The 11,131-nt window shown below is 46.4% G+C and overlaps 1 pseudogene; it reads right to left on the reverse strand.

Moving 5' to 3' along the window:
• On the reverse strand, nt 1–207 carry LOC143641186 (guanine nucleotide-binding protein G(I)/G(S)/G(O) subunit gamma-5 pseudogene; annotated as a pseudogene).
• Nucleotides 208–11,131: the final 10,924 nt, after the last annotated feature.

The following is an 11,131-nucleotide window of genomic DNA, read 5'->3' on the forward strand; positions in this document are numbered from 1 at the left end:
CTACAAAAAGGAATAGACTTTCTGGGGTCTGAAGGAACTTGTACATGAAGATACTCCAGTCAGTAGGGGATCATGGTGAGCATTCTGCAGACAAAATTTTTTCAAGTCAGCAACTGCCTGGGAAACCTTCATGTGGTTGAGTCCGGCCTCCAGCCAGAGCTGCTGAACCACCTTCTTCATAGTGTCAACGCTGGAGGAACAAGACATGGTGCAATCGAGGGCCAGGTGACTCTTCTGTCAGAGAGTCCACAGGTCACCGTCAGCTGGGCCAGATGACTGGGCAGCGTGCAGCAGAGAAGATTCTTTTTTTGAGGGGGTCTGTGGATTGAACTCAGGGCACTTGACCGCAGAGTCACATTCCCAGCCCTTTTTTGTATTTTCTTTAGACACAGGGTCTCACGAGTTGCTTAGCACCTCGCCATTGCTGAGGCTGTCTTTGAACTCACGATCCTCCTGTCTCAGACTCCCGAGCCACTGGGATTACTGGCTGTGCACCACTGCGATTGGCTAGAAAAGAGATTCTTATAGAAAAAGAGATAAATAATTGCCAGGAATTAACGGCTGATTATTTTTTTTTAATTGTTCTATTCTACATGACAGTAGAATGCATTTTGACACAACATGTATAAATAGAGTTTTACTTCTCATTCACCTGGTTAAGGGCTGATTCTTTATCTGAAAACCCAGAAAGAGAAGCATGTCTCTTGGGAGCATGCAAGCAGTCATTCCAGTGTAGCTGAAGTCTGGGAAAGCCCAAGACTAACTTCATGGAGACCCCATACTTCTGACACAGAAGGCAAAAGATAACCCAGTATCTTTGATAAGGGCCTAAGAGTAAATGGGAAGTCTCAACTGGTTCTAAGGATGAGTCACTGTCTATGGGGACACATTCCCCACTGAGCTAACAGAAGGAAACTCAGTTCCTTGTATCTAAATAGCATGTTTTAGGTTTCCATTTTCTTGTGAATTCAATGAACAAATATTTGTTCAGCTCCTATGTTAGCCTGGGAACTCCATGAAATACTTATTTTCTGTACCCCATTGTCCAGGTTCTTGTAGCTGTCTGGCCAGCTACATGAGGACTGTGATGGTCACTTTTTTCTTCTTCTGAAACTACACCCTTATATTTCCTACTTTACCAGTAACTGCCGCCCCCCCCCACCCAGCCCATCTCTCTTTTAGTATCAATGTGAATGACATTTGTCTTTCTTCACAGTGCAATATCTAATTCCCCTCTTCTATTACCACCATATTCTTTTTTGAAATTTTTCTTATTGTGTGAAGGCTTTATTGGAACAATTCTTAGTATGTGTCTTCCATTGCAGCCTCCCATCTTGGGAGTTGAAGACCCTTCTTTTATCTCCTTTGGGTTAATTATTTCAAACAGGTAATTTAGACCATTGAAGTCCCAGGAATTTGAATCCTGGATCAGAAGGGATGCTGGAGGTGGGGCTAATGGCAATTCTAGGGACAGATTATTCATGAACCTGTGGATTTGTGCCAGCTCCCTGGAACTGCCTTGATTCTGCAATCTGCCACAATCCAGATAACTGCCTTAATTCTATGAACTCCTGATACCCTTCCAGGAATTTCTCTATTTGCTTTGTATAACTAGAGTTGGACCCTGTTCTATGCAAATCACAGCTGGAACTGATGCAGTAAAGCTTCCATTCATTCAACTGAATATGCAATAAATTTTATTGAACACCTATCCTGCCCCAGTCAGTCTCAGTGTCTGCCAAAGTGATTATCCAAACTGATTTGTGGTAATATGTCCAAGGAAAAGATTGGAATTCAGTTTGTTGATCAGCTTTGTGTCACTGACAAAATACTTAAGATATACAACTAGAAAAGAGAAAATATTTATATTTGGGTTATAGTTTCAGAGGTTTCATTCTATGATTAGCTGATTCTGTTGCTTTTAGGCCTATAGTGAGGCAGAACATCACTGAGGGAGCATGTGGTAGACCAAAGCTATTGACCTCGTGGTGCCTAGGAAGCAAGGGAGAATTTGCTTTTATAACAAAGCCTCTCACTCAAAACCCAGTAAACTCTGAACCATAAATGAATGAATGCATTGTTGAAGTCAGAGTCCTTGTGATTTAATCTGTTCTCAAAGACCCCCATCTTTGAACACTGCTGCATTGGGGACCAACTCTCCAACACTTGAGCTTTAGGGGTCATCTAAGAATACCCAGAATTAGCAGAATTAAACCCTAAGCTGATATTTCTTTTTTTAAAAAAAAAATGTTTATTTCTTAGTTTTAAGTGGACACAATATCTTCATTTTACACTTATGTGGTGCTGAAGATGGAACCCAGTGCCTTCTGCATGCTAGGCGAGCACTTTACACTGAGCCACAACCCCAGCCCTCTAAGCTGATATTTCTAGAGAAACATCCCCACATTTCTATGTCAAGCTAGTTACTAGAAATCTTCAACAGCTGCAAATCATCAAAGAGAGACATTTCTCCCTTGAAAGATAACTTAAATTACCCTTTGATAGAGGCTATAACTAGGCAATTTATACCAAATAGAGTAGGAGGAAACCCAGGTTATTGGCCAAGGTATTTCAAGCCAAGTGAGTCTTATAGCATCTCTCAACTATTATCAGTAATGTGAGTAATGACAGATTAGCTATAAAGATACTTTGCAAACACAGAGGAGCCTGACAATTGAAGTTCTAGAAATGGATAGTTTTCTTTGATATTCAGAAGTTGTCAGACTACCTGGTTTTTGTTTGAAACTTACTAAGAATTCATTACATATAGAATATTCCTAATTCCTCAAAATTCCCCAGCAACCGCCTCCAAATCCCACCCAGTTTCTTTCTTTCTTTTTTTAAAGAGAGAGAGAGAGAGAGAGAGAGAGAGAGAGAGAGAGAGAGAGAGAGAATTTTTTGATATTTATTTTATAGTTTTTTTTTTGAGCGGACAAAACATCTTTAATTTGTATGTGGTGCTGAGGATCGAACCCAGGGCACCGAGCATGCCAGGTGAGCACGCTACCACTTGAGCCACATGCCCAGCCCCTTTTTCTTTCTTTCTTTTTTTTTAGTGGTTGATGGACACAATATTTTTTTTATGAATTTATTTTTTAATGTGGTGCTGAGGTTCAAATCCAGTGCCTCACACGGGTGAGGCAAGCGCTCTACCACTGAGCTTCAGCCCCAGGCCCCCACCCAGTTTCTTAAACAAAAATTCTTGCTATGGTCTGAATGTTTGTATTCCTACTTCCAACCCCCAAATTCATATGTTGAATTTCTAAGCCTCCAAGGGGATGGCATCAGGAAGTGGGACCTATGGGAGATGATGAAGTCATGAGGGCAGAGCCCTATATTCCTGTATACAGTGCATGCCTATTGCCAGAGATTACTATCATTAAAAATGGGATAGTGTTCTTCAAAATAAGCCAAGGACACTTATCTGCCCCTTTCAGTAAGTGAGGACACAGCAGGAAGTTATTCATGAATCAGGAAAGCTGGTACCATGACCTTACATTTTCCAGTCCCCAGAACTGTGAGGAATAAATTTGTTATTTTTTATTTTAGCATCCCAGGAATACTAAGGTAGTTCATAAACAAATACGTAGACTCTTTGCTCTGAGAATGATGAAACAGAACCCATGTGGGGAACAAACTCTTATCTAGTTATGTTTGTTTATACTAAACAAAATAGTAGGGGAGATATAGGTATTCACTGTTTTAAGTGTAACCAGAAATGGTGGTGGTTGTTTTTTTTTTTTCCTTGGTTGTTTGGACACCATGGATTGAGCCCAAGGGCACTTAATCATTGAGTATATCATACATCCCCAGCCTTTTTTTTTATTTTTCATTTTGAGACAGGGCCTTGCTAAATTGCTGAGGTGGCTTTGAACTTGTTATCTTCCTGTCTCAGCCTACTGAACTGCTGGGATTACTGGTATGCACCATCATACCCAATCCCAGGATTGTTTGAAATGTGTGTTAAGTCACATAGACAAAGAAAGTACTGTCATGAAGGAAGAAGGGACTTATACTACTGATCCCTACAAAGAGAAGGCACTGCAGGCTGTGAATGGGGAGCACACAGGGAAATACCAGGTCAGTCAGAATTCAAGGTCAGAGCTTTTATTGTGGTTTTAAAGGGAAGGACTGAGTAAAGGAGCATAAGTTTTGAATTGTTTGGTTTGACTAACTCCAACAGGCTGCAGCATTTAGGAATGTCTCTTGCAATCTGGTACCTGGCCCTGGGGCAATTAGGTAAAGGGAACATTAAGAGCTTGCTAAAAGAAGAGGTTAGAAGTATAGCCCCCACCCCCAGTGGTTGGTATGCATATAAGAGGTGTGCCTTAGGCAGTTTTTTACTGTCTGTAGGAAATGGATAACCCCAAAGAAGCAGTCCCTTATTTAAAAACTACAACAATAACAACAAAAAGCAGAATATAAAGGTATGATTAATACATTCACAGACAGTCCTACTTGTTTTGGCACTTTTCATCTTTTTTACTAACTCTTTAAGTGTCCATCTCCCTTTCTAGGTCTGTGAACAATGAGCACGGGGTCACATCTTACTCTTGTCACTGGTGGGTATTCAGCATATGCCTCTAAATTAATGAGCCAGTGTGTGTGTTTAGGCAAAATTGAGGGTAGGTATAGTCAGCCAAAAGAAAACAAGCAATCACATAATAAAAACTGTGAGTCAGCTAGGCAAGAGAGTCAGCTTCTGTCCTGCTGCCCACTTTGGCTCTTCAGATACCACTGGGGCAAAAAGAAAGCCTCCCCCCACCCCTTTTGCAGCCTTCCCCCCATACCTGTATTCTCTCCAAAACTGCAAGAAAGGGAGTAGGTACGAATGAATAGGGAGACAGCCAGAGCTCTCTTCTCAGTATTCCCTCCCCAAACCCCAAACCTGCACTCCTTTCTCGGCCCTTTCCCCATTTGCTTGGTCCTATGAAATTCTAGCTTGGTCTCTGTGTTTTCTTTAGACAAAAGAGACAAGCTTGAGGACAGGCAAGCAGTGGGAGTCACTGTGTTAAAATCTTGACAGGCTCTTGGCTCATGTCCTTGTAAAATGAGGGAAATACATAAACTCAGGGAAAACTGAGCTTACAATTGTGCAGCTCCACCCTGTCTCCACCTCAGTCCTGTCCCTGACTATGGCCCTTCTACAAATGTTGGACCTCCAACTCAAGGAGGGGCTTCTCACTCTTGAGACAGATGGCATTCTCCCTTAAATGTGTATCTACTTTCTAAATAAACCTTTGTCTCTGCCTTTGCCAGACTCATGCTGAAATTCCTTGCTGCCCTTCTTGGAAGAGATCTCTTCTCCATGACAGTCAGTTACTGAATTAGGCATGGTCCTGGCCACCCGCCTCCCATAGATGGCATGCCAATCACTGAACCTGTCACAGGAGAAGATATTTCTCTGAAGAATGGTCTGAGAAGTTTCCAGAGAAAGGGAGAACTTGACTCAGGGCCAGCAGGGTTCTTGCAGACATGACAGAAAAGAATTTTACCATGCACCAGTCAAAGGCAGAGACAGAGGTTTATTTGTGAAGTAGATACATATTCAAGGAAGAATGGGGGCTTATCTTAAGAGAGAGACCCCTTTGGGGAAAAGCAGGCTATCTCCAGAGAGACAGACAGCAACCTGTTGGTATGGGGTGTTAGTATTTGCAGAGGGAGGATAGATAGGGGCTGGTCTAGAGGTGGAGGCAGGGTAGAGCTATACAATTTTACACCCTCCTTTGCACATTGCCCTCAAAGTTGCAAGTGTTGGAGGGAGCCTTTCACATTTAGCGGTTTATGGCGCTGCTTTTGACACTTAGTATGTCTCTCTGTCTTCCCAAATTACTTTCTCAAAATGACCAGTTTTGCAAAGGAGAAAAGGTTTATTTAGGAGGCAGCCAAGCCAGAAGACAGATCAAGTCTCAGATCTCTCCCCCATAAGGTTTAGGGATATTTATGATAACGAAGCAGGGAGGTCGAAGGTACGGGGAGAGGTGATTGGAAGTAAGGAAAATTGAAGTAATCAGTGGTCTGTACACGTGGAATCAAATTTCATTGTCTTCATAGGACACATATTCAGAAAGTGTTGTTGGTGGGGACAAAAGGACAGTGCAAGTAATAAATAATGGGTCAGATCAGAAAGATGGAGGCTGGTTTGAAAGGAAAAGTAATAAAATGTTAATACCTCTAGAGCACTTCCCCTTTGCCACCTGTTGCCAAGGTTACCAGCCTCCAGGGATTATTCCTCCCTGCAGGGAGTTGTAGGGGCTGTTAATGAATGCCTCCTAGGCTGCTCCCTTCTTGCCAAGACCCCTGATCCACTTCCTTCTGACCCTTGGATCACTCCATCTTTTAGGTCAAGTAAGCAGGTTGTGAGGAAGTGAAGGCATGAGAACAAAGGAATTCTAAAGTGTGTAAAAGGGGCAGGACACCCCCACTTCCTCAGACAACCAGCTCCTCTGCCCCAGGGGTCCTAGCCTTGCCTCACCCTCAGCCACTTGCAGGCCTTCTTGGGTGGGGCCCTCAGGGCAGAGCAGGACAGGGTTGAGCCAGAGGCAGCAGGAGCACTATGGGCACAGTGCAGGGTTGGAGAGGGGTTCAAACTGGCCGCCTTTTCAGTAGACAGCCCTGTGCTGAACTTCACTGCCAGCTCTAAGTTTGCCTAGAGAGTGGGGCCCTGTGGTCACTGTCCAAGCCCTTCCCCTGCTGGAATGGCCCTGGAAGCAGGAATGAGAGTGGTCCCCTGGGAACCAGAGAAAGCCATCAGGCTGATGCCACCAGGTTATCTTGGGCAAACTCTTCCCTCTGCAGGACCTAAGAGCCCCATCTGCAAAACTGGGGGTGGCAGACAGGTGGATGAGGTATCCCTGAGTCCCTACCCTCCCTAAAGACTTAAGAGTCTGTGACCCTCAGTGTGATATCTATGATTACCTTGAGGACTCCAAGTTTTAGCAAAGGGAAGACGGATGCTCCTGTGGCATATTAGTTGGCGGCAGAGCTGGGTGACTAGGTTGAGTCTCATCCTATATGCCCTGACTTCCCAAGAGGCCCATGAGGAAAGGTCTGGAGATGCTAGGCTCTCCATCCCAGGTTCTGAGAAACTGATGTGACTCCATTTTTGAGAAATCAGCTTCTACCTCAAGGCCTGTCCAGAGGGAGGGGGCATGACTCTTGTCCTTGGAAAAACCCACAGAAGGTTCTTAGGCACATACCCACCCTGCTGAGTTGTTTAACAAAAGGGATCTGTGGTGCTAGGTGACCCTGACTCAGTTAAGCTAGGTGAGGACCCATAGCACCCCCTAGCAACCACCAATCTGCAGGAGACAGGAAAAATATCTGAAATGTCAGGTGACCTCCCAGTAGTTTCCGTGATGTATAACATGATTAGGCAACCCTGCAGTTTGGCATAGAGACTCTTGCAACCCTTCCGGGCCTAAACCAATCAGTTCAAATATATCCACCTTTTGAATTCACCCACTACCCTTACCCAACTTGTTCTGGCCAGTGAATGTGCTCATCAATGTTAAGAATTGTTGTTTGATTTTCCCGTGGTATAAAATGATTTTCTGTGTGATGTTGTGATGCATAGTGTATCCCCCCAAAACCTATAAATTCTCACTAACTAAGGGTTGGGACTCACTACTCAGGACCGCTGTATTGCAAACGGTTGAGAGTCCAGGTGCGAGCCTGCAATAAAGACTCTTGTGTAATTGCATCAGATTCGGCTCCTGGAGGTCTATTGGGGTCCCACGAATCTGGCATTACGGTTCTAGGAGCTTGTGGGCACCTGGTAGCCCTGCAGGCTTGGGGGCCATTTCTTGGCTCTGGCCCAGGGATGGCAGAGTTTCCTGGGTAGGTGGAGAGTGGGCCCCATAACTGGTCCCCTATAACACCCCTTGCCTTATCCATGGGCCAAGGATTGGTTGGGGCATGTCTGAGAATCAAGGGCACATTCAGCAGAAATGAGAAGGGGGCAAAAAGGGAAGGGGGTGCAGCCCAGTTGGGTCCTCTCAACTTGGCAAGGAGTCACAAGACTGGCCCAAGGCTTAGGGTAGAGGGTATGGTGGAGGACGTCAAAGGAAGGAATGTTCTATGTCCCACTTAATGCTCAAGAAGCAATGAGCCTGATCCAAGGGTCTTTCTTAAGGAATTCTTAGGAATCCTAGGCTGGGGGCAGGGGGCGGACACACCTAAAATCTTCATCCCAGAGCAGGAAGTCTTTGCCTTCGGAAAGGCCATGTCCTCTTTTGAGAATCTGAGGGAAATTACATCCTTTTCTAGTGGGGAAACTGAGGACCAGATCGTCAAGGAGATGTGTCACATCTAGCTTAGGACTTAAAAGGCCCTTGCCTGAGACTGAGTGAGGCCCTGTATACCTGAAGGCAGGGAGCCAATGAGTGTAGACCTGAACCAGGCAGGATGGCACGGGGATAGGCAGGATGGCAGGGGGACAGCCAGCGGGGCTGGAGGAGGCAGCATGAACTCCTCAGAGACTGGGGCCTGGCCTTCTGGGCCCCGCTTGGAGCTGGACTCCCTCCAGCACTCCCCCACCCAGGCAGTTCCATGATGCACATCCAGGCCTTAGCCCAGGCTCCTGGACCACCTCTCTCCTCCCTCACTCAGATCCAGTTTATTGGGAGGGCTGTCCTTTGGGAATGAGCTTGGGAGCCTCTGGCTTCCCCACTCGGCCTTTCCCCCTGTTGGTCAGCAGGGTTGAGCCATCCCTACTGCACACACAGGTTCACAGGCACTAAAACCTGGGCACAGGGACTCCTCCCCTCTTTCTCTGCCATGTGCCCATGAACTTGGGCTTCCCAGACAGAGGAAGTGAGCAGGAATAAGATTTGAGAAAAGCCTTAAGCCCCAAAAGGACTTGAGCCCAGGGAGATAGATATTGGGACAGGGAAAGGGGATGAGAAGTGTTGGAGTTCAAGCCAGGGCAGGCGGGTGGGGCTGGGCCTGGGCTTCCCAGGAGAGGTTGAGGAGGAAAGGAAGAGGGAAGAGCAGTCTTGTCGAGGGACTTTGTGGCCTGGAGACTTGGAGACACATCCTGCATCATAGGTCACCGACCTCCTAAAGTTGGTCAGAAAGGATAAGGGGCTGGGCGAACACACCCCCGAGGATGAGCTCATACCAAACATGTGCATACTCTCTCTCTCTCTCTCTCTCCTTCTCTCTCTCTCTCTCTCTCTCTCTCTCTCACACACACACACACACACACACACACACACACCCTAGGGACATGCATCTGACCCCTTGGGTGACATCCTTTTGCCTCCACCTTTATCACACAAGATGGTTTCACCCAGATACAAGTATGGAAAGAAGCAGTATAGTTTGTCTGTCCTGATGCTTCATGTGGCAAGATGATATGGGGTCCTTGATACAAATTCAGAGAGCCCCACAACCACTAATAGTACTCTGGAAATTCTGACATGGTTGGGTCGCCCAACTAGTGGAGAAAATAACCATAAATCATTCCAGCTGCATCCATTGCTTGCCTGCTGTGCACTAGATGAAACACCTCACCTCCTCCTCCAACAACCTACTACGAAGGTGATATTATTCCCAGTCCCAAGATCACACTCTGGAGACTAACAGACACACGGTTTGATGTGCCCCCTGCCCAACACTCTGGGGCCTGCAGACTCAAAATTCCTGAGTCTACCCCAGGGACAGGACCAGAACCAGCACCTGATGCACCCCAGGGGGAAGGGACCAGGGTGGGACACAGTTGCAGGAGAGATGCAGGATGAATGCCCCCACCCTCCCACATCTGGGGAGGAGGCGCCCAGGAGGGGGCTCCAGACTGACTCAGGCTGGCTCACCTCCCACGAGAGGGCTGGGCCAGACTTGGTTTTCAAATTCCTGGGCAGCTGGCACCCCCTGTAGTCAGACAGGGATGCTGCAGGACAGGGCTTGCTCCATCCCTAGTGCTAGCTGGGGGTTTTCTCTCCTCCCATCTCCAGCCCTTGCCAGGAAGCCAGCCAGGTCAGTCACTGTGATTATTACTGTTGCCACATTTTAAGGATGAGAGAAATGACAAGTGTCTTGCTCAAGGTCAATGAGCTAGACAATGTTGGTTCCCTAGCTTGGGTTCTCAGAGAGCAAGGATCTTTCCCTTCCAAGAGGGCTTTGCTCCAACCCCTCAGAGCCTCCCTACATCCCCAGGAAACACCGCTTCTCTAAACCTAGAACAAACAGACAGAGCAGCCATAGGAAGAAGTAAAAACTATTTACAAATGTACAACAGGAATGGAAGTCTTAGCACTCCCAATAGGGGAGTGATTGAGGGCTCAGCTACGAGAGGCCTCCACATGGAGGCTCAAAAGATGAAGTTCAGATGTCCTGGTATCCAGCAGTGTGAATGGGTGAGTGAGAGGCTCGTGGATGGGAGGCCAAGTCTTCTCTGTGGGCTTTTTGCTGCGGCATCGGGCTGATGGAAATCTAAACACATAAGTCAATACATGGGTGTTCTTTCTAGCTTCTACCCTGCAGTTCACAGTCATGGCTCTGGGCCCCAGGAGACGGGACAAAGGAGAGGGCTGGTACCCCAAGTAATGCAAGGGCCCTTGGTGGGCACCATGGGTTATCTACCCTACTGCACTCCTAATGCTCCACTTCATACATTTCACATGGGATTTCAAGTACAAATTTCCATAAAAAAAAAAAAATAAAGAGCCAGGCACAGTGGCACATGACTATAATTTTAGTGGCCTGGGAGGCTGAGGCAGGAGGATCACAAGTTCAAAGCCAGCCTCAGCAAAAGTGAGGCACTAAGTAACTTAGTGAGAACCAGTCTCTAAATAAAATACAAAATAGGGCTGGGGATGTGGCTCAGGGGTCGAGTGCCCTGAGTTCAATTCCCTGTCCCCCTCCCCCCCAAAAAAGAATCTCCTTTAAAACATAAATTACTAGTCTCAGTCCTCATTAATAACTGAGGAAACTGAGGCCTAGAAAGGTAAGGGAATGGCCAAGGCCAACTAGCAAATTAGTGGTGCAGTCTTTTCTCTTTGTCTATTCAGCAACACCTGGGAGTACTCTGAAACCTGGAACCCGCACACTCAGGTTCATATTTCCGTTCCTTAAGCTCCATGTGCTTCAGCTTCAGGGCCAGCCCAACCTCAGGAGCCTCCCCCAACAC

This window comes from Callospermophilus lateralis, unplaced genomic scaffold, assembly GCF_048772815.1.
Source record: "Callospermophilus lateralis isolate mCalLat2 unplaced genomic scaffold, mCalLat2.hap1 Scaffold_884, whole genome shotgun sequence".
Taxonomy (NCBI): Eukaryota; Metazoa; Chordata; class Mammalia; order Rodentia; family Sciuridae; genus Callospermophilus; species Callospermophilus lateralis.